This window comes from Lampris incognitus, chromosome 18, assembly GCF_029633865.1.
Source record: "Lampris incognitus isolate fLamInc1 chromosome 18, fLamInc1.hap2, whole genome shotgun sequence".
NCBI lineage: Eukaryota > Metazoa > Chordata > Actinopteri > Lampriformes > Lampridae > Lampris > Lampris incognitus.
In genome coordinates this window covers 39,718,717-39,742,394 of record NC_079228.1, presented here as the reverse complement: position 1 = coordinate 39,742,394, position 23,678 = coordinate 39,718,717, and the positions used below count along the sequence as shown (strand labels likewise).

The window sequence follows — 23,678 nt, the reverse complement described above, 5'->3', positions numbered from 1 at the left end:
ACTATGCTACCTGGGACGTCTCAATCTTAAATTTAATCTTAAAAGCAGCCAACAACTTTTTGTTTAAATTGGACCAGCAACCTGTGGATGTGTTTCTTCCTGCTGAATGGTCGAACAGGAAGTGATGTTTATTACGTCACTGCGGAGGCTGTTTCACTTTGAAAGCCACTCGCGTTGAGGAAGAAAACACAGACTTCTGTTTACTTGGCATGACTGAATTCACAACCTGGACCTATTTGACCGTCCACAAATGTGTGCTGTTGTGCCGCGAACACCCAATAAATGTTAAGAGCCGGAATTAAACGTTCTAGTGCTTGCAGTGACAACAAGGGAAGATGTGGAGTAAGGCCAAAGGAGAGATGGAGGCACGATGGAGACACACAGCTATGTATGTATGAGACCAGCATTTTGTCTCGGGTAAGCTACCGATCGTTAGCTTAGCTAGTAGCGCTGCACGATTTGGTGAAAAAGTCACATTGCGATCGTTGTGGACAATAACATGATGGCGATATAATAAACATGTATACATATACAAATAATACAAATGTGTCATGTTGCCGTGACATGTAGTGACTTTTATTCTGCATGTTTTACACAGCACCTCTTCCTGCGCAACATCGCTGAGCTTGAATCCATTGAATCAAATTTTTTTTTTGCCACCAGTTCATCAGCGTTAACCTGCTCGTTGTCATCGGTATCCTTTTTTCCTTCTTTCTGGTCTGCAAACAACACAGCGGATAGTCATGTGACCGTAGACTGCACACGCTTCACTGCCTAAATCGACACCGGCCGGTCGTCTCTTAATCATGGGCGTAGATATGCAGCTTGCTGGTTGTCCATGGTGCCCGATGATGACCATCTTCTTCTATTTGTGGGTCCTTTGAGGACTCAGATAGCAGAAGATACCTGCGCAGCAGAGATGGTTTTTAAAGTGGCATGGGGGGTGGGGCGCTTCTCCCAATGCCACATGACTTGATTGTAGAGCAGATGGTTCCGGTGGCAAGGGGGATCCCTAGACGACTGGCACCTCCACACAACTGCAGGGGGCTGCCGGAAATCCTGTTTTTCGGAAACCGCCTCAAAGCTTTTCTGTTGGGGTAAGCTCCCTTAGCCTTATGTCTTCCCAGACTCACCCACAAGGCAGCGGGGCAGTGGTTGATAGGTGCCAGGGCGTGTCCACCAGGGTGGGCCTGCACACCATATCTCTGGGGCCCACTGATGCTCCGAGATCCCCTGCCCAGTTAGCCTGGGGCCGCAAGACCCCAGTTACCACGTGTGGCCACGGGGAGGCCTGGCAGGAGTCTTGGTGAAGGGGAGGCTATGTACTGGCAAGGGAAGGCTTACACGCTAGGATGCTGCCCTATTCGCCACAAAGGCTAGCCAGCGGCAGCAAGCTAAGGGCAGGAAGGACACAAGCGGGTTGGAAGAACACATGCACCTTCCCTCCAACTACACACTGCTGCACTAGACGCATCACAACACCCTGTGTGTATGTACACACACACACACAGATATGCAGACTGCACACACACAGACGTTAAACACACACGTTTACTATTTAGTTAAATTGCAGGCTTTCGCGGTTACACAACTGCACAGGCTGACATGGCGCCTGGGATTAGATGACTCGTGCAGCACTGTTCGTGTCTCTGTCAGATGACCAGCGAGATAAAATGTCTCTTAAAGCTCCCGTACTGTGCTGACAACACTACACCTGATGTGACTGAGCTCATTCCCCTTCTGGAAGAGATGTGGAGAGAAGCCAAAATGATGCACCCGAGAAACGTGTAGTGGGCGGCGTGCTTCAACTGCAGCCTGTCCGCTGCTCCTGCACAACGGGGTGGTTTACAGGCACACAACACAGCCGTTGTAAGAACGCAATGTCAAATGAAGTGGCTTTCAACTACAATAACCATGGTCCCAAATACCCAGAGCAAGAAAGCCAGGGCATGAGCGCTGCTCTGCTTTCACCTGCTTAGTCGAAACTCCGCAGATGATCTGAGCACCGAGGCCCAAACACAAAGCCTGCCGAGTTTGCAGAAGGCTAATTCTGAAAATAAAAGTTTAAAGTGTATAATCAGCAGCTGATGAACTCTTTAACAGTCCTCCCCGAACCCCTGTGCCCCTAGGCACCCAGATGCAAACCCCTGTGCCCCTAGGCACCCAGATGCACTCCGAAATGAGGCGTCTTACATTAAAGGCCCAATCTGTTGTTTATTTGATCATTCATATATTTATAATGTGTGTGTGTGTGTGTGCGTGTGTGTAATTGAGGAATATTTAGTTACATAATTGGAAAGTTTGAATTATATTTGGAAAATTAGAATTTTGTGTCTTTCTCAACTGATCTTAATTAAAAATATGGGGCTGTTTTACTCCGTTGATGGCATCTACTACTGATGTGGGCAAACCTTTTACTGCATCAGAAAACACTAGAAACTCAGATTTAGCTGTTGTATTGAGAGACCTTCCAATAAATTTGGGAGTGACAGCAGCTTCCGATCCTGTGTTTTGTAATTTGGTCATGGGACAACTCTTTGGTTTACATTTAAATTGAGGATTTTACATTTAGATGGAAATTTCACCCAATTTTCACCCTTGCGTCCATGTGTTAATCATTGCGGTGGCATCTCTGTAACACACACGATACTTCATGGTACTGCCAATGTTGTCTGTGTTTGCTATGGCATGCTATAGTCAGCTGGCTAACTTCACTCATCCACTGGCTTCTCATCTCTGCCACTGTGAACCTCAAGCGCACTGCATTCTGGTACATGTAGGCAGTGTAGAACAGCTGTCTTGGCAGGAGAATGTCGACTCCCTGTCAAAATGAATTGTGTCAGGTGTCCAGGTAGTGTAGTGGTCTATTCCGTTGCCTACCAACACGGGAATTGCTGGTTCGAATCCCCGTGTTACCTCTGGCTTGGTCGGGCATCCCTACAGACACAATTTGCCCCGTCTGCGGGTGGGAAGTCGGATGTGGATATGTGTCCTGGTCGCTGCACCAGCGCCTCCTCTGGTCGGTTGGGGTGCCTGTTCAGGGGGGAGGGGGAACTGGGGGGAATGACGTGATCCTCCCACTCACTACGTCCCCTTGGTGAAACTCCTCACTGTCAGGTGAAAAGAAGCTGGTGGCGACTCCGGATGTACCGGAGAAGGCATGTGGTAGTCTGCAGCCCTCCCCGGATCGGCAGAGGGAGTGGACCAGAGATTGGGATGGCTCGGAAGAGTCGGGTAATTGGCCGCATATAAATGGGGAGAAAATCCACACAAAAAAAGGAAAGAATTGTGTGGAAGCAGTTAAAGTTTTATAAAGAGCAGATAAACCACCAGCACTTCTTGGACATACAGATTATTAGCAGCCACATTTCTCTTTAAGTCGCACAACTCATTAGCTGTGTGATTGGCTGTCCTGCTATCATTCATCTGCATGCTGTTAATTGTGAGAGGATCTTTGCTCAAAAATAACCCTCAGTTTATATCAATTGAGCAGAAGTTATTCAAGATAATTGCGGACTTCAGTTTACCGCTTTACTGTAAGTAGCTCAGTAAGGTGTTTGTGTTGGAGGCTAGTGTGAAAGCCTCCTTTTTGTTTCCTTACAGTCTGAGTTATAGTCATTATAGAAAAGGGGAAAAAAGTGTTGTGTTGCACTCCTAAAATCTCCTCATGTTTATCTCTCGTGGTATTAGAGAGGGGCAGCAGGCCTCGGAGCAGACACAGCTGGCTGACATAACAACTTTGCAGAAGCAAAAGGAAAAATGAGAAGGTCCAATAAAGCAAGGACACCGGACAGGGCAGTACCAGAATCTATCTGCATTAGTCTAGTTCCTGTATGTGCTGTTGAAAAACATGGTTTCGGGCAAATGCATGAGCACTTGAATCCCAGGTATCAGCAACCCCTGAAATTATTTCACTTAACCGAGAGATCCACAAATGCTACACTGAAACATGGGAAATCTTAACCTGGCAACTCAGAGAAAAGCCGTTTTATGTCCACGCAGCAGATCTAAGGACCAACAGGTCTGCAGACACCTTTATGTCCATTACTCTGCAGTACCCACCAAGTCATGGGAGTTATAGCCCTGTTAGTTAGGCTGTTGTGGTCTGAATGCAGAAGGCAGAGTCTGCATTATACTTTAAAGATGGTGTTCTTGGTGTAATTTATGTTAGTGGCAGTCTAATATATGTTTGACTCAATTATTTTTATTCATTATTTACTCAAACGTGCTTCAAGTCTCAATTTATCTTGAACTGCCTCTATACCAGGAATCAGGAACACTTTGTTTGTCATTTCGCTTCATGTACTTGTGTACATGAAATGAAACGAAATGCCGTGTCCCACAGCAGCACAACACAAAGACAAAAACACATCCAAAAACTACAAGAACACAATACCCAAACTAACTAACACATATATCCAAACTAAACAAAAAAAATCACTGTCCAAGGGAATGAACACCAGCCAGGATGACGGTCAGAACTGCCGGTCTGCATGGGCTAGCAGTTAGCTCAACCTGCCCCACTTCTGCATCCTGTCGGACCGCCCTCGGTGTTTCCTTCTCGGGCGCTGCTCCAAGCAGGGGCCATGGTCCCTGGGCCCACCGGAAGAAGCAGATCATGCTCTCCCAGTTGATCCAGCGCCAGCGCTCCCAGCCAGACACCCTCGACACACCTCCCTGTACTCCTCACGACGACATCAAAAACACCACAGTCAACGCCAGGTGAGGCCGTCGCCAGACCGCCCTCGGTGTTATTGGAACTGCCGGTCTGCATGGACTAGCATTTAGCTTAGCCTGCCCCAGCCAATCCAGCGCCAGCTCTTCCAGCCATCAAACGAAGACAAAACTTAGACGTGGACAAAGACACTGCATGGACGGTACTGGGTGAGGCCGCCGCGAATGGGAATTCGCGCCGCCATCTTTCGACACCGGCACTGAGTGAGGCTGCTGCAAACGCAAAATGTGATATGACCGGCTGCTGTAGATTTTTCAAAACCACCACAGAGGTTGAATGTCAATCTTTGCGAAAAGGAAGTTGATTCACGCCGCATGCAGCATCTGCCTGCTCCACTTATGCCGTTGTTTTGGTCAGACTTCATAAAAGTTATTTGGCTTATTACTTTTGAATGAGAAAACCAGCCAATGCCGCATCACTTTCAGTTCCTTTTGAGGCTTTCAGTTGTTTCCATTTTTCAAATAAATGTCACAATGTTGAGCTGATAGTGAGATACACATCATGTTTCTTGTTTTCAGTAGAGCAGTCATGTTGTCGCAGTACGCCACATAGCTGTGGTGGCGCATGACATTATGGATTGTACCTTTAACTATTGAAGGGCTATATGCCACTACTTTTAGAGTTGCTCATTGTTAATTTTCAGTTGTGTATTTATATTATATATCACTGTCAGTATGATGTTTACCCGAAGGCTTCATGTTACAGTTGGCACACATTTTGTTTTCAGCTGCTTAAAAGGGGAGTGCAGACACTACACTCCTCTAGTCGTGGAAGTAAAGCATCTGGTGGATCAATCATCAACTTTCCTATATAGAAGTTCAGTCTCATTCTCATGGTTCTCCTGAGCTATCAAAAATTATCTCGTGTTTTCAAAATGTACTACAGAATAAACAAAAAAGCTTTTATCCTTCTCCCCTAAACCAACTACTGTTCCCCCTCGAAGTGCAGAAATATCTCCTGTTAGAACAAGATTTCATTGGTCTACGTCAACTTGAACGAAATAAAAACTACATTTGGCTCAGTTGTTGGAGAACTCTGAGTTTCCTCCCAAAACCATCTTAGTGGAGTTTGCATGTTGTCTCTGCATTAATGTGGGTTTCCTCCAGGTACTCCGATGTCCTCCCATAGTCCAGAGACATGGATGCTTGGTCAAATGGAAACTGTAAATTTCCATAACAATGAACGGTGTTGGAGTGGTTGAATGCATTGTGGCACGTGATGAGATCAAAGATGGCGCCGCGTTATGGTGACTCGCTACAAGCTGTGCTCAGCTTGTTGTTTGTTTTCATGTTATGTCACTTGCATGGTTACCTATGATCGCCAGACTTTACCGGACATAAGATTAGACATTCCCAACAGTTGGAAGCCACAGGACTTGCTGAGAGAGATTACCTACAATAAACAGGTACCACCATGGAGTAATGGCCACAGACGAGGTAAATGAGGCAGCGCCCTGGTGAGGCTACGACCGTGTCCTACCTGGCCCTGATTCCCAGCATACTGCTTTCTAACTTTCAGTCCCTTGACAACAAGCTGGATGATCTTCACTGCAGAATCAGCTCTCAAGGGGAAATGAAGGATTGTTGTGTGTTCTGGTTTACAGAGACTGGCTGGGTCCTAATACACTCGATAGGGCTATACAACCAGAGGGTTTTCCTGTGCACTGCATGGGCCGTTCCATCATCATTACTGGCAAGGTAAAGGGAGGTGTTGTATGCTTCTTTGTTAACAATTCATGGTGCACTGATGTGGAAATAGCCTCAGTCCTGTTCGCTTGTGTTGGAACAAGTAACAATAAGGTGCAGACCATTCTATCCCCCAAGAGAATTTCCCTGCATGTTGTTAATTGCTGTCTACATACCACCGCAAGCTGCTGCTGCAGCAGCACCGGTTAAACTGTATGAAGCCATTAGCAGGCAAGAGGACCTGCGCCCTGAGGCCATTTCAATTGTGGTGGTGGACTTAAACCACTGTAACCTTAACTCTGCTACCAAAATTTTACCAACATGTCACCTGCCCAACCTGAGGCAATAAGACTCGACCGCCGTTACTCCACAGTCAAGGCAGCTCACAGGTCTATCCCACGACCTCACTTTGGGAAATTTGACCACCTGTCAGTGCTCTTGCTTCCTGCCTACAAGCAGAAAGTGAAGTGCGTGCAGCCCACTGTGAGGACAGTACAGTGCTGGACTACAGAACACGAATCCAAACTTCAGGGATGATTTGAATCAACAGACTGGTCAATCGTAAAGGATTCAGCTTCGAATTTGGATGAGTATGCTGAATCAGTCACTGGCTCTGTTATTCTGTGTGGATAACTGGATCCCAGTACAGACTGTTCGCTCCCACCCCAGGGCAGAGGCCCTGGATTAACAGCGGCATTTGCCTAAGGTTGAGGGGGCATACCACTGCTTTTAAATTGGGGGCAAGGAATGCTACAAAAAATCCAGCTATGACTTAAGGAGAGCCATCGAAGTTGCTAAAAGAGAATGTAGGGGCAAACTGGAAAATGGCTGCAGTGGCTGTGACTCACGGTGCATGTGGAGGGGGCTGCAGGTGATTATAGACTATACATCTAAATCCAGTGTGGCTACCAACACCTCTGCCTCTCTCCCGGGTGAGCTTAACAACTTTTATGCCCGCTATTAAGCTCACAACTTGGACCCAGTGACAGTAGCATAGTGCACACCTGATGAAGTCGATCTACAGGTGACAGAGGCCAATAGTGAGAATGGGCACCAAAACGCTTATGAATTTTTATTGCAGTACCATGGAGAGTGTCTTGACAGGCTATATCACAGTGTGGTCTGGCAACTGTACTGCTCAGAACTGCAGACTGCTGCAAAGGACTGCAAAGACAGCAGCAAAAATCACTGGCATGGAACAACCACAACTTCATAATATTTATACCACTCGCTGCAAACAGAAAGCACAAAACATCATCAAGGACACCAGCCACCCCGCTCATGTTCTATTCTCGCTCCTTCCATCTAAAAACATTTACGGAGCATCAGATCACACACCACCCGTCTCAGTAATAGTTTCTTTCCACAGGCAGTCAGGTTGCTGAACAGCCTGACACCCATATGCACCTCACATTGTTGTGTTATAATGTACTTTTCTGTAGTGTGCATATAATATAATTATTCTGTGCATAGTCTATGTAGGTTTGTAGTGTTTTGTTTGTTTTTTTTGGGCAGGGGGGTGTCCTTGTGTTAAGGCAGAGAGAGCCAGAGCATAAGAATTTCATTGTAGTCAAATACACCTGACAGTAAACTTGTGTTGTGGGCTGTGTGTCCAGCTGGGGTTGGGGGTGGGGTGGAGGATGGGGTCCCCTGCAAACTTAAAATGGGGGATTTTGGGACTCATAAACTCTGTAAAAAAGACGGACGTAGTGCCTGAGACGTCAGCCTGTAGTTTGGCTTTATGCTAACCGCCATCTTGCCAGTTGTTGGAGCAAGAAAATCCAAATTTGTGCAACAGGGTGGACCTTGGATGGAGGTTGGTGGGACCTCGGTGCCAGACAGGTTGACAGACCTGTCAATCAAGGCAGACACACCCTCAACATGTCTCTGTTTTTTATCCTTAATATCTTCTTAATGGAAAACTAAGGGTGCTTTCACACCTAAGGTGTTTGGTCCGTTTTAATTGAGCATTTACCCCCTTGGTGCGGTTCATTTGGGCCTGTGTGCACACAGCAATCACACTCTGGTGGAGACCAAAACAACCAGACTGAGACCACTTTGTTGAAGGGGTGGTCTAGTCTTTGCGGCGTGTTCAAGTGCTACTTTTTCGCCCAGGCAGTTGGCGACGTGAGGCGATGCAACAGTCGGCCTTCGTCACCACTAGTCGGTTTGGTGTGTCACGGCCTTTAGCTCTCCTGTGTTGTGCTATTCTCTTGGCCAGCATCTGTTAGCTTTCTCTGATGTACAAGTCACGGCAAACCTCTTGGCATTTAACAGCGTACACCATATTGCTCTGGCAGGGGACCCGATCCTTGGGGCGGACCAGTTTCTGGCACAGCGTGTTTTGGGGTGTGAAAGCAACTGAGACACGGTATTTGGAAAATACGTGTCTCAACTGTCCCAACACTCCCACCACATACAGAATCACCACTGGTTTACGCTTAGGCAGCTGTTGTCCTTCTCCTCTCTTCGATGGGCTGGTGCACTGTTTGTGCGTCTACCTGGCTTGACAAACACCCTGTTAGGATAACCACACTTAACCAGGGCCTGTTTAATGTGGGATAATATGGGAACCTGCAGTCAGCTGAGACTGAAGAGGTCACTGAGATGATGATGAAACGCTTCTCTCAATAAATGTGTCCGGGTGAACTGATTCAACTTTCTTAGATTTTCTTACCTGGATTATTGAGCATGCGTAAAGATAATGGACTGGGATTTTTTCGGAGCCAGCCAACTAGTGGCCATGGTGGAACTGCAATTTAAGACACTTCTGAATTGGTTTCAGCTTTCAGCCCCAGTGGCTGCCGCTTGTTTTTATTCTGCCTTTGCTGTAAGCTACATGCTGTTTACTCTTTTAGTTCATGTTTTTGTTTGTGTTTTCTGTAAGTTTGGGTATTTTTTTTTTTGGGAGGGGGGGGGGGTTCCTCCCCACCTGCAGACACGGCCAGTTGTGTCTGTAGGAACACCTGACCAAGCCGGAGGTAACACGGGGATTCAAACCAGCGATCCCCATTCTGGTAGGCAATGGAATAGACCGCTACGCCACCCGGATGCCCCCATTTGTGTTTTTGTTCGAGTCTGAAAAACACTTCCTAAATAGACGTGATAGAGAATTAAGTTTTTGGAATCAGCATTTATATATGATGCATGTATATGTACTACATCCCGAAATGAATCCGTTCGCTGCGTCGTTTGTCAAGCTTTTTATTTTTATTTTCTATTCGTTTTCATGGTTTTATGGATTTAGCTTGATATCACAAATTGAACTATATCTCTTCCAGTCCAAGTTAGCACTTCAGTTGTTCGCTGTAATTTAGAGCCGCTGTTCCCCCTCAAAGCGTGACAACAGGGGGAGAAATCATTCGAAAGTGATGATAAATCCCAGCGCTTGCAGGAAACTCATGGATGAGTGAATGCCCGCTGAAGCTTGGCCGTCCACAAAATGGCTGCCAGTAGAGGGATCATTTTTACTGGTGTGCAACGGCGAGTTTCCTTTTCTTTTCTTTTCTTTCTGCCGGGCTGGTTTTTCAGCCGCGGCACCAGTTTCGACTTTGAGATTTGAATATCAGAGCTGAGTGTGTTCACTTTTTACGTTCATTTTTTGGGCATCCAGCTGAGGTCAGACATCAGTTGGCTTTGAACGGAAGAGAAAAGCCGAACAAAAGAGAACGAAACTTAGTCATCTCGGTGAGAACACACATGGTATATGGACGGCGTCTGTTTCCCCACATCCCGCTCTCAGGCTCGTACTAACAGCAGTAAGATGCATAAACATGTCAAACAACAACATAAAACAACAGCAATTAAAGAAAAGGCTTGAAAATAAAACAGTGGCAGTGTGTTAGTGTGCTGCACTGAAAAGCGTTATGTACCTGTGACAGAACAGAACAGAACTAAATAGAAGAGAAGCAGATGGAACATGACACATCAGTACAGAAAGGAGTAAGAAGTCATGGGAACAGTCGTAAGAGCAGACCCAATGGAACACAACACACATGGGCGTCAGCTTCCGGTGGGGAAGACGGTGGTGCGAATTCGCATTTGCAGCGGCCTCACCCGGTAATGGTGTCGGAACATGGCGGTGTGAATTCACATTTGCGGCGGCCTCACCCAGTACCGTCCATGCGGTGTCTTTGTCCACATCTGCGTCTAATTTTTGTCTTCATTCGATGGCTGGGAGAGCTGGCGCTGGATCGGCTGGGAGGGCGGGGTATGCTAAGGTAACGGCTAACCCGTGCAGTCCGGTGAGTCCGATAACACCGAGGGCGATCCGGCGGCGGCTTCACCTGGCGTTGACTGTGGTGTTTTTGATGTCGTCGTGAGGAGTGCGGGGAGGCGTGTTGAGGGTGTCTGGCTGGGAGAGCTGGTGCTGGATCGGCTGGGAGAGCTTGGTCTGTTTTGTCCGGTGGGCCCGGGGACCACGGCCCCTGCATGGAGCTGCACCCGAGGAGGAAATGTCGAGGGCGGTCTGACAGGGCATGGAAGCGGGGCGGGCTAAGCTAACTGCTAGCCCATGCAGACCGGCGGTTCCGACAGTCACCCTGGCCGGCGTTCGTTCCATTGGACGGTGATTTGTTTTTGTTTAGTGTGGATGTGTTAGTTAGGATATGTGTGTTCCTGTAGTTTTTGGATGTGTTCTTGTCTTTGTGTTGTCCTGCTGGGGGTTGGGGGAACGGACAAATAGAGTGTTCCTGATTCCTGATCCAGTAGAAACCAGCAGAACAGATGTTGAGCAGCCTGCTCTCTCTAACATCATCACACAACAGACAGAAAGTAATACAGAAAGTGCAGTTAGATGGTCAGGCAGTAACCCGCAGTCGTGTGTAGGCTGACTGAACATAAAGCTGTACGTAGGGCCCAGAATACACTGTGAAGCTGCTAACTTGGTAATTATGTTTAGGTTTTGGATTAGAGGTGGTTAGATTTAAATTTGGTGGCGTTTCTAATCTGCAGTTCACCAAGTTGTTGGTGCCTTCGTAACAAGTGGTCTCAGAAGTGTTGACCTTACCGGAGTGATGGCCGCGGGCTTCTTCACCGGCGGATCCTCGATTCCTCGGAGCGGCGCGTGTCAGATTAAAGATTTATGGAAGCAGCGCTCTCCAAATGATGGATTGTGACAGACTCGTCAAAGGCAGATGCCAGGAGGTTTCCGGAAAAGACCCAAACAGCAGAAACGGGGGGTGATATGGAACTGCATCGGCACGGTTTTTATTTTCCGCCACGTCTTCTCCGAGGAAGGCCGCTGATACCGAGAGCTTGGCGATTAACGACGAACGTCGTGCATCTAAAATGTGTGTTTCCTGCTCTCCGTTGTGTTTCACATTCATTTCAGCACTTGTTCAAGACGTCGTGGATTACTGGAAGCAGGGCCTTTTTCATTGCCTCGTCATTTTACAGATTTTACTGAGCCGGTTTTCCTTCATGGCGCCTTTGTCATGTAGTTTATGAACTTTTTTTCCCCGTGACAGTGCGATCCAGGATGACAGACGTGTTTTGTTTTTTGTTTTTTTATTTGTTCCCCCCTTTTTCTCCCCAATTGTATCCGGCCAATTGCCCCACTCTTCCAAGCCGTCCCGGTCTCTGCTCCACCCCCTCTGCTGATCCGGGGAGGGCTGCAGACTACCACCTGCCTCCTCCCATACCTGTGGAGTCACCAGCCACTTCTTTTCACCTGACAGTGAGGAGTTTCACCAGGGGGACGTAGCGTGTGGGAGGATCACACTATTCCCCCCAGTCCCCCCCCCCCCAACAGGCGTCCTGCCTAACCAGAGGAGATGCTAGTGCAGCGACCAGGACACATACCCACATCAGCTTCCCACCTATAGACACAGCCAGTTGTGTCTGTAGGGATGCCTGACCAAGCCGGAGGTACCATGGGGATTCGAACCGCCGATCTCCGTGTCGGTAGGCAGCAGAATAGACCGCTACGCTACCCAGGCGTCCCCAGAGATGTTGTTTTGCTGAGATCTGACCTTTTTCCTCTCCTCTACCAGAAAACATCTCATTCCTCTTCACACCTTCACGTCTACGCTGCAGAATCCTCATCACTGTATAGATGGAGAAGGAGAGCTGGTGGTTCTCAATCAGGTCCTCAGGTACCGCCGAGTACTGCTGGTTTCTACCAGTTAGTGCGTTACATTCACCAGTTGTTCCAGTTATTCCAGCTTTATTCACATCCCCGAACAGCAGGTGGATGTATTGACCTACCTGGTGGAAACCAGCAGTACTGGTGGTACCTGAGGACCTGATTGAGAACCACTGATGTAGAAAAATGACTGTAGGGGCCGCATGGTGTTTGTAGGAGTGTGTGTGCCTGCTGATTGTGTGTGTGTTTGTCTGTGTTTGTGTGTGTGAAGGCAGACAGAAAAGACTGTGTGTGTGTGTGTGTGTGTGTGTGTGTGTGTGTGTGTGTGTGTGTGTGTGTGTGTGTGTGTGTGTTTATGACAGGAAGATTAAAGTGTCCACACTGGTGTGTGTTTGGTTGTGTATTTGTGTGCATTCATTAAGTGTTGCTGAAAGCATTTTTCTGGGTTAAGGTAAATTATGGTTGAAGGATGAATTAACTCACAGCAGCGCCTTAAATTCTTTGTTTGTTCTTCTTCTGAATAAATTAATGGCTGCAACTATTGCATATGAAGAACTATTGCATATGAAGAAGAGAGCGAGCAAGAGACAGAGAGAGACGGAGAGCGAGAGAGAGAGCAGCTATGAACAGTTTATGAGTGAGAGAAATTTGCCAAAATTTCACCCCAAATTTTCTCCTTAATTGTACCTGACCAATCACCCTGCTCTCTGAGCTGTCCCGGTCTCTGCTCCACCCCCTCTGCTGATCCGGGGAGGGCTGCAGACTACCACATTACTCCTCCCATACCTGTGGAGTCACCAGCCGCTTCTTTTCACCAGGGGGACGTAGCGTGTGGGAGGATCACGCCATTCCCCCCAATTCCCCCCTCCCCCTTGATCAGGTGCCCCAACCAACCAGAGGAGGCGCTAGTGCAGTGACCAGGACACACACCCACATCCAGTTTCCCATCCGCAGACACGGCCAATTGTGCCTGTAGGGACGTCCGACCAAGCCGGAGGCAACACGGGGATTCGAACCAACGAGCCCTGTGTTGGTAGGCAATGAAATAGACTGCCACGCCACCCGGACCTCCCTGCCAAAATGTATTTCAGTCAGTATGTAAGATCTTTTAGACACTCATCACAGATTAAACACATTCATACCTTCAAGTACAAAGGAAGATGTGCCAGTATTACTGCCAGTAGGTGTCGGCGTGTCGTAGCCGGGGGCCAACAGCAGGTGTTCTCCACGCAGCACACCTTACCGGGCAGCTCTCATCTGATGACCTGTAGTATTACTCACGTTTATGTGCCGTTGTCAAATGTGAGGATGATGGTATGAATATGTCCGTGTTAATTTTGCTTTGTGGAAAAGTGCCAACATCTTTTCACACTTGGATTTGGTTTTAAGTATTTTTAGATAAAAACATGAGCTCAGTGAGAACATGTAAATGACTCACATTTACCTTTTTTAGTTACATTTACATGTTTTAGTTACATTAACATGTTGTAGTTACATTTACATGTTTTAGTTACATTTACATGTTTTAGTCACATTTACATGTTGTAGTTACATGTTTTAGTCACATTTACACATTTTAGTTACATTTACATGTTTTAGTTACATTTACGTTTTAGTCACATTTACATGTTTTTGTCACATTTACATGTTTAAGTTACATTGTAGTCACATTGTAGTCACATTTACACGTTTTAGTTACATTTACCTGTTTTAGTTACATTTACACGTTTTAGTCACATTTAAATTTTGTAGTCACATTTAAATGTTTTAGTCACATTTACATGTTTTAGTTACATGTTTTAGTCACATTTACACGTTTTAGTTACATTTATCTGTTTTATTCACATTTACATGTTTTAGTTACATGTTTTAGTCACATTTACATGTTTTAGTTACATGTTTTAGTCACATTTATACGTTTTAGTTACATTTACCTGTTTTAGTTACAGTTACATGTTTTAGTCAACATTTACATGTTTTAGTTACATTTACATGTTTTAGTTACATTTACGTGTTTTAGTTACATTTACACATTTTAGTCACATTTACATGTTTTAGTTACATTTACATAGAGAGAGAAGGCTATAGAGAGCGAGACAGAGTGAGATAGAGAGACAGAGACAAAGAGAGAGAGACAGAGATTGGCAGGGGTAGTAAAATGATGTTAGACAGAATGAGTGTTGTAACTGTCGGGTGTTGTGAAGTTTGTATTTACATCAGTGTCTTTGTTGTTTCTGTCTTTCTTAATGAGGCTGTGAGCAACAATGACTGATGATCTGAAAGAGTGTGTGTGTGTTTTATCTGTCTATTTAAACTGACAATGTGTTTGTATTTTTTTGTGTGTGTTGCTGTGTGTGTATGTGTATGTGTGTGTGTGTGTGTGTGTGTCAGGGCATTAACAACTACTGCATTTTAGTAGTCATCAACTACTCCCAAAAAGTGGCCGAGTAGGCCGTTAATCACAGGAGATGTGTTTCTTTCACCCAGTAACAAAGCTCGCTTCTCGTCAACAAGCTCTCAGACACAACCAGTAAAGGGTTAACGCATGTAGGTGGGACCAGCCTGGGTGTAGATGAGATAGCAGAGTCCTCGGTTGGCTCTGAGAGACTGTTTACAAATGAGCCTCGGTCTGAGTGGACTAACCCCAGCAGGTTGGTCTGAGTGGACTAACCCCAGCAGGTTGGTCTGAGTGGACTAACCCCAGCAGGTCGGTCTGAGTGGACTAACCCCAGCAGGTTGATCTGAGTGGACTAACCCCAGCAGGTTGATCTGAGTGGACTAACCCCAGCAGGTCGGTCTGAGTGGACTAACCCCAGCAGGTCGGTCTGAGTGGACTAACCCCAGCAGGTCGGTCTGAGTGGACTAACCCCAGCAGGTCGGTCTGATTGGACTAACCCCAGCAGGTTGGTCTGAGCTGGGGATACCGCCGTTTGCCTGCAGTAGCGACGCGACACGGCTGCTTTGGTGCAGGTGTTGCAGTTTAACCAGTGACCGTGTTAACTGGTGACTCTCAGCCGAGTGGGTCCGTGGTTGTTGTGGTGACAGCAGCTGTTGACAAGCCTTAAATGCTCTTAACTTGCATGTTCAGTACAGTATATAGTCATCTGGTCCTTTTTGTCCTGCATTATGTAAATTAAACGGTGTCGCCAACAATGAGCACACACATGTCTTGAAGTTACTTTTCAGTGTGGGGAAAACCCGATTAGCAGAGCAGCTAGCGTCTAATGAGGACTTACGTTACAGGTTAAATGAGTGAATATGGGTCACGTACTGATTGAGGATCTTCTTCTTTTGGCTTGTTCCCTGTTTCTCAGGGGGCGCCACAGCGGGTTTTGTAGTTTCCACCAGTGAGGGCGCAGCACCAATGGCGGTCTTTGTTAGCCCGGGCCACTTTCTGATTGAGGATAATGGTATAAAATACAGCTGCACTGCCAGCTGTGGTTCGTTTCCCACATTATAAGAAATGTTACGAGAGGTGGATGATTCCTGCCAAGCACAATTTAACTTACGTGAATGGTTAATGCAGATATTAAACACGGATAAGTGTGTTATTTAAAAATGATTAAATTAAATTAAAGGCTTTTAGGAGGACACCACGTGTTCTGTTCGTGCTTTCAACAGCTGCCATCACTAAAGTCCTCAGTTAACATGGTAAACCGAAACACAGGGATAGCGGGAGTCTTTCCTTCTCTAAATACCTTAAATTCTGTTTATCTAACATGGCATAACATAGAAAATGATTGTTCCAACAAATCTATATTGAAACCACAGCGCCCCCAGCTCCATATTTGCTGTAAATACATTGCCACTGCTTTATTAATGCATAGTGCTAAAACCACAGATGAACCATTAGTCTACAACTAAGCTCAGTGTTGTCTAGTGGTTTTGATAGCCTGAATCAGAATCAGAATATTTTATTCATGCCGGGGGGAAATTGGGTTATATTACAGACACTCACACTCTAGTAAGAAAAAACTAACAAGACTGGTCGACTATTCTGTGAAATCCCAAGTGTGTGTGTGTGTGTCTGTTCTCCGTGGATTGTCACCTTGTTGTGTTGGAGAAGCTTGCATGGTCCTGAGATCCCGAGAGCAATGTCATCTGGAGCTCTGCTGCTGGTGGGGTCACCCATAGTGGTAAGGTCAAGGGGGAGGTCCCTGAAAAAAAACAATCCAACCAAGACCTCAGTGGTGGAACAGGCAGAGGATGATGGCTGACTTCAGGGAAGCATCACAACGGCTGGGAAAGCGGATGAATGCTGCAGCAGAAATGGGCAACATTCAACATGGATAAGGAACAACTCCCTAAAAAACCCTTTAACAGGGAGAAAAAACAGGAAGAAATCTCAGGGAGAGCAACAGAGGAGAGATCGCTCCTCTGAGATGGACGGACGGATGGATGTGGTTTGTACAGACTAAAACACAATTTACAGAATGCAGCATTGAAAGAGGATAAGAGAATTACAATGGAATTATAAGATATATGAAGAACACAGTGAGGAGGACGCAAAGCAGTGTCCAGATGCCACTTGAACCTGTGGGACCTGAGCCACATGACCACCGTTACCTAGCAGGAGGATAGACTACATAAGGACACGGGAGAGTCACATCGCACCATTCACGTACAGGGGAGAAAAGACAAAAAAGGACATTTGTCACCCATCTTAGTGAGAGAAGGATGTAACATTGAAACAGATCTATAAAAAATGTGATGAGGATGCAAGCAGCATCCAGATGGCGACCACTATCACCATGGAGACATTGGAAGAGGACAGACTAACATGATACCATTCACGTACACAGGAGAAGAGTAAGGAGAAGACATCATTCAGAGAGAGAGAAAAGATGTGAGCGAAGAGAGAGCAGTTGCAATAGTCAATAATCTATTCCCTATCATCTCATCGGCAGAACAGTGCTTGGTAAATTCATTGAGATGGAAACCGACCCGCCATATAGTGCAGGTCATGAACTACTCAATTTATTTTTTTTAAAGGCAACTAATTCTTGGTTAAGGCAAAAAGATGATTTTATTATTTAATTATTTTTCAGTAACATAACACATGTACAACAAAGTAAATGTAAACAAAAATATTTTAAAAAAAAACACACAAAAGCACGGAGGGGAGTGGGGGGGGTACGACTCTCAATATACAACCTTTGGTCCAGACTGTTCATACCAGCTGGGAACTCAACCTATCTATTCCATTGTACACCCTCCGTTTTCCCCAGCGCTGTTGTGGGTCCGTGCCTTAAGCCTTAGGTAATGGGTCAGTTTTTCCATGGAATGTATTTTCCTCCAACAAGACGAGTTTTGAGTTTTGGATTCAAATGACTCAACAGAGTCTGATTGTCTGACGGCAGCAGGCAGGTTATTTGACAAGAACAGGCCCCGATAAGAAAAGGCCCTGACACCTGCTGACTTCTTTTTAACTTTGGGTAAACACGGGAGTCCTGTATTTTGAGATTGACAAGCTTGAGATGGAATGAATGGGTTAAGGAGATAAGACAGATACAGGAGCGAAGCCCATTTAAGATTTTATAAGTCAGCAGAAGCACCTTGAAGTCTGGTCTAACATGGATAGGAAGCCAATGAAGGGAGGCAAAAATTGGTGTAATATGGTCAAATTTGGTACATTTTTAAAATGGTCAAAATCAAAAGGGGACCGAAGGGTGTGCTCCAATTATCGGGGCATCACACTGCTCAGCCTCCCTGGGAAAGTCTACTCTAGGGTGCTTGAAAGGAGGCTCTGGCCGACTGTCGAACCTCCGATCCAGGAGGAACAATGCGGATTCCGTCCTGGCCGTGGAACAACGGACCAACTCTTTACCCTTGCGGAAGTGCTGAGGGAGGCATGGGAGTTTGACCAGCCAGTCTACATGTGTTTTGTGGACTTGGAGAAGGCTTACGACCGTGTACCCCGGGGCACTCTGGGAGGTACTGCAGGAGTATGGGGTACCGGGATAGTTGCTACAAGCCATCCAGTCATTGTATAACCAAAGAGCTGTGTCCGCATTCTCAGTACAAAATCAAACATGTTTTCGGTGGGTGTTGGATTCCGCCAAGGTTGTCCCTCGTCTCTGATTCTGTTTGTGATATTCATGGACAGGATCTCAAGGCGTAGCCAAGGTGAAGGGTGTGTCCATTTTAGGAACCTCAGAATTGCATCTCTGCTCTTTGCAGATGATGTAGTTTTGTTGGCTTCATCAGAATGCGACCCCCAACGCGCAATGGGACAGTTTGCAGCTGATTGTGAATTGGCTGGGATGAGTCAGCACCTCCAAGTCTGAGGCCATGGTTCCATACCAGAAAATGGTGGATTGCTCCCTCCGGGTTGGGGACAAGTTGTTGTCTCAAGTGAAGGAGTTCCAGTATCTCAGGGTCTTGTTCATGAGTGAGGGTAGGATGGAGCGGGAGATTGACAGGCAGATTGGTGCAGCATCAGCAGTAATGTGGACGTTGTACTGGGCCATTGTGGTGAAGAGGGAGCTGAGCCGGAAGGCAAAGCTCTCAATTTACCAGTCAATCTTCGTTCCAACCCTCACCTATGGTCATGAGCTTTGGGTAGTGACCAAAAGGGTGAGACCGCGGATACAAGCAGCTGAAATTAGTTTCCTCCATAGGGTGTCTGGGCTCAGCCTTAGAGATAGGGTGAGGAGCTCGGACATCTGGAAGGAGCTCAGAGTAGAAGGTTGAAGATGTATGGTTACCTATCCTGACATTTTGTGGTCTGTGAGTGAGAAAGTCCAAATTTAGTCTCAAAAGAGGCTATCAATGACTCACGCACCCTTGTATTTCAATGAATACTCATGCCAAGATAGGTTAAAAAAAAAAAACTTCCAATGTTGATTTTCGCCATTTATGTTCCAGGCTCCTGAAGGCCCCTTAAGACCAAGTGTATCATCATTGCATCAAGGTATAGAGCTCTTAAATCGCCTAGCTCTGGTAGTGAGAGGTGCAACTGAATCGAGCAGACTGGAGAGGTCCATATTTAAGTCACTAATGAGATTTTCAACACAATCAGTCTCTACAGTGAAAGAAGCCAATGCTTCAGGCAGCTGCTGGCCAAATGCAGCTGCAGTGGACGGACCAATGTGGCGAGTGGCAAATACATCTGTGTGTACATAAAGAGGACAGGCCAATAATGCTTCAAATTTAATGAGAAAATGATCTGACACAGCAGATGTGGCTCACAAGACATTCAGATCCGAAACGGCTATCCCTTCAGATAAAACCAAATCAATGAGTCGACTCTTGAACAAACTGAGCGAATCAAAAAGTATCAACAAGCACCAGAGAGGCTTTACTTAGAGCATCAGCAGCCTTACTCAGATGAATATTGAAATTACCAAGAATTAGAATCTCCTCACAATGAGTAACAAGGCCTGAGACAAACTCTTCAAGAAATACTGAGTAAGGGCCAAGAGGTTGATAGAGTATCACAATGTAGAGTCTGTTTGTGACTGTGGGAGATGGACTTAGAATAAAGATTTGAATTTAGTTCCAAGTTTAGAAGTTAAATTGAAAATAGACTCAAATATTAAGGCAACACCTCACCTTGTTTATTTGCCCGAGCTACATGGGCATAAGTCAAATCATTTATTAATAAGTCTTTGGCAGACAGTGATCTGATATTTATGAATCCGAGTTTACGTGTCATGTTGAAGTTGTCAGTGGTGGGCAGAACAGTTAGAGCTACCACTACATGAAAGATTAATTGGAATTAGACACCTTGCGTTATTGACAATTTTGAAGACCTACGCTGTATACGGTGTGTGGTCATACTTTTTGTCCCTAATTGTCCTTGACTAATTACCCTACTTTCCGATCCGTCCCAGTCGCTGCTCCACCCCTTCTGCTGATCCGGAGCAGGCTGCACACTACCACACGCCTCCTCCGATATATGTGAAGTCACCAGCTGCTTCTTTTCACCTGACAGTGAGGAGTTTCACCAGAGGGACGTAGTGTGTGGGAGGATCACGCTATTCCCCCCAGTTCCCCCTCCCCCCCGAACAGGCACCCCAACCGACCAGAGGAGGCGTTAGTGCAGCGACCAGGACACATACCCACGTCTGGCTTCCCACCTGCAGTCACGGCCAATTGTGTCTGTAGGGACGCCCCACCAAGCCGGAAGTAACACGGGGATTTGAACCAGCTATCCCCGTGTTGGTAGGCAACGGAATAGACCGCTACGCTACCCGGACACCGTGTGGTCATACTTGTGATAACATTATGTTTGGTTCTGTAGATTATTATGTGCTCTGTTGCACAGTTCACCACAACCAGTGGTAGGAATGGTTATTAGATTGTGATTCACACATTTAGGAGAGGGGAGCTTGTGAGCAATACAGCTGGGAAGGGAGACGGTATCACTGTTATAGACCAAGCTGTCAGTCTGATAATCTATACTATGAGAAATTCCCTGACTAGACATATTAACTAAACCAGTTGACTCCACATCTGTACTAGATTTAAACCTAGCAGGCTCTCTTATCACCTGCGATAGCTGAATGATAAGTCCATTGTGTCAAACTAGACGTAGACAGCTATCTATATTGCTAGACAAAAGAGTGGCACCGTGCCCAGTAGGGTGAATGCCATCTGCTTTCAGCAGGGAAGGGTGGCCCCAGAAAAAAGGCCATTTATCAACAAAACTGATTCCCTGCTCATTACAGTAATTAGCCAGCCAGGGGTTCATTGAGGTAAGCCTACTGTACATCTCATCATTACCCCTCACGGGTAAGAGACCAGAGACAATTAAGTGTCCTGGCTAGGCTAGTGTTTTTGATCTCTCATTGCCGTAACCTAGCATTATTGGTGCCGACATGAATAACAGTGTTGCTGAAAGTAGTGGTGTTGTGTGTCTGAGTTCCTTGATTCTCCCTGCCTAATGCCGGCACCCTAAGATTATCCTCTATGTCGGAGACGTTGTCACCAACCAAGGCTGGTGAAGCGAATCTGATACTGCGGGTAATGGAGTCTTCCTATCACTAGCATGCATTGCTTTATTCTTTCGACAGTAGTGGGAGAGGCATGCTGGTTGGTAGGACTACCAACAGGGGTGTGAGGGGCGAAAACCGGTTTGTAGTGTGGAGAGGTGACTACAGACCAGGCCACACGACCAGTCGCTTGGTCTTGTGGGCCTTCCCACGCCGGTAAACAGAGACAAACGCTGCCACATCTGCCAATGAAGCTGAGCTAGTGCTAACAATAACAGGTCTGCTGTCAAGCCCAAGACGATCTGGAGTGCCCATCACGTCTAACGTAATCCTAGCCAATGAAAGCTGCTCTAACTCATGGACACGTCTTTCAAGTAGAGACAACCTATCTATAACTGCAAAGTCACCACATACCATTTTTTTTTTATTTTCCCCTTTTTTCTCTCAAATTGTACTTGCCCAATTACCCCACTCTTCCGAGCCGTCCTGGTCTCTGCTCCTCCCCCTCTGCCAAGCCGGGGAGGGCTGCAGACTTCCACATGCCTCCTCCGATACATGTGGAGTCGCCAGCCACTTCTTTTCACCTGACAGTGAGGAGTTTCACCAAGGAGACGTAGTGCGTGGGAGGATCACACTATTCCCCCCCTTCCCCCAAACAGAGGCCCTGACCGACCAAAGGAGGCGCTAGTGCAGCGACCAAGACACATACCTACATACGGCTTCCCACCCGCAGACGCAGCCAGTTGTGTCTGTAGGGATGTGGCTTGGTCGGGCATCCTACCAACACGGGGATTCAAACTGGCAGTTCTCATGTTGGAAAGCAACGGAATAGACCCCTACGCTATCCGGATGCCCCACACACCATCATTTTAACGAGGCTTCTTTGACTGCAAATGCAATAAAGCTAACTGCTAAGTTAGGCTAAGCTCGACGCTAGTAAACAGACTAGGAATGAAAGGCGGCCCACTAACACAAGTCGTTAGCGAAAGGAAGCTAGCCATTGTAGCGATAAGTGAACTAAGCACAGAAAATAGAGAAATCAGTAGGACAAATGAAGAGGTTAGAGCAGAATATAGAGGAGAAGAGTAAGAGAATACACAGAGGAAAAGAGTGAGTAAGAGAATAAACAGCAGTTATCGATTTCACCAAGCTGAATCTCACGAAGGCGGAAGTTGATATTTGTGTGTGTGTGTGTGTGTGCATGTTTCGGTATGTATGAATAACAAGTCGTGTTTTGTGCCCATCTGAATTTCTATTTAGCTATGTTGACCTACAAGCGGCAATTTGCTTCCAAAGGGTTGCCAAAAAACAAAAACAAAATTCAAATCAGGTGTATTTGCATCAGGTCGGTCAAAAGTAAATAAACTCGCTTGCAGTATTTGAAAAGGATCTGTATTAGAAACCATGTTTGGCGTGCTGTTATCTTCTATATCATGCTCATATTGACCATAACTAATGCTGTCCGAAGGACAACAAACAAACAAAGGAATTTACCTGAACATATTCTTTTTCGGGTAGTTTTCCTGTTGTCAGATAGGATTGGAGAGAGAAAAAGGAAAAACAACGTGTAGAAAGAGAGGGGTGGGAGTACAACAGACTGTCGGCAGATAACCTAGCGGTCAGAGAAGCTAGCAGGTAGCTGAAAAAGTCACTGGTGTGAATTCCAGTATTGAAGATGGAGCTGCCAGGGAAGAGAAGAGGAAGGCCAAAGAGGAGGTTCATGGATGTGGTGAGGGAAGACATGCAGGTGGCTGGTGTGACAGAGGAAGATGCAGAGGATAGGAAGGGATGGAAACGGATGATCCGCTGTGGCGCCCCCTAACGGGAGCAGCCGAAAGTAGTAGTAGTAGTAGTAGTAGCTGAGTAAGACAACCAGTCATGTCAGTTGTTCATTGTGTCCTTGGGCAAGGCACCGAGCAGCAAAATGACACATTTACTCTTAGGAAACACATCAGTTAAGTTTAACTCACCTTGACAAAGGACCTGGACTAATTATTACACAATCCTTAAACTAAAACAACACGTGTCATGTGGGCAGAAGTCTGAGTCATGGGAGTATTCCAAGGTAAATTACCAAATAAACACCATCAGGTGTCTTACACGGGAAAGCTGCAGTGCGTATCCTGTTTTCTAGAGTCTGGCGATGATGAATATTGCACTCGTATCTCAAACACAAAGTCCTTAAATTAGTTGTTCAAGAAATGTGTTGTTCTTGCTCCATGGTGCCTAATTTCCTT

General features: G+C 46.2%; 1 protein-coding gene across 1 annotated transcript in view; it reads left to right on the top strand.

Annotated features, from left to right (window-relative positions):
• LOC130128460 (glutamate receptor ionotropic, NMDA 2D-like) overlaps window positions 1–23,678 on the top strand; it is a 180,643-nt gene that overhangs the window by 95,185 nt on the left and 61,780 nt on the right. The gene's annotated exons all lie outside the window — the stretch shown is intronic.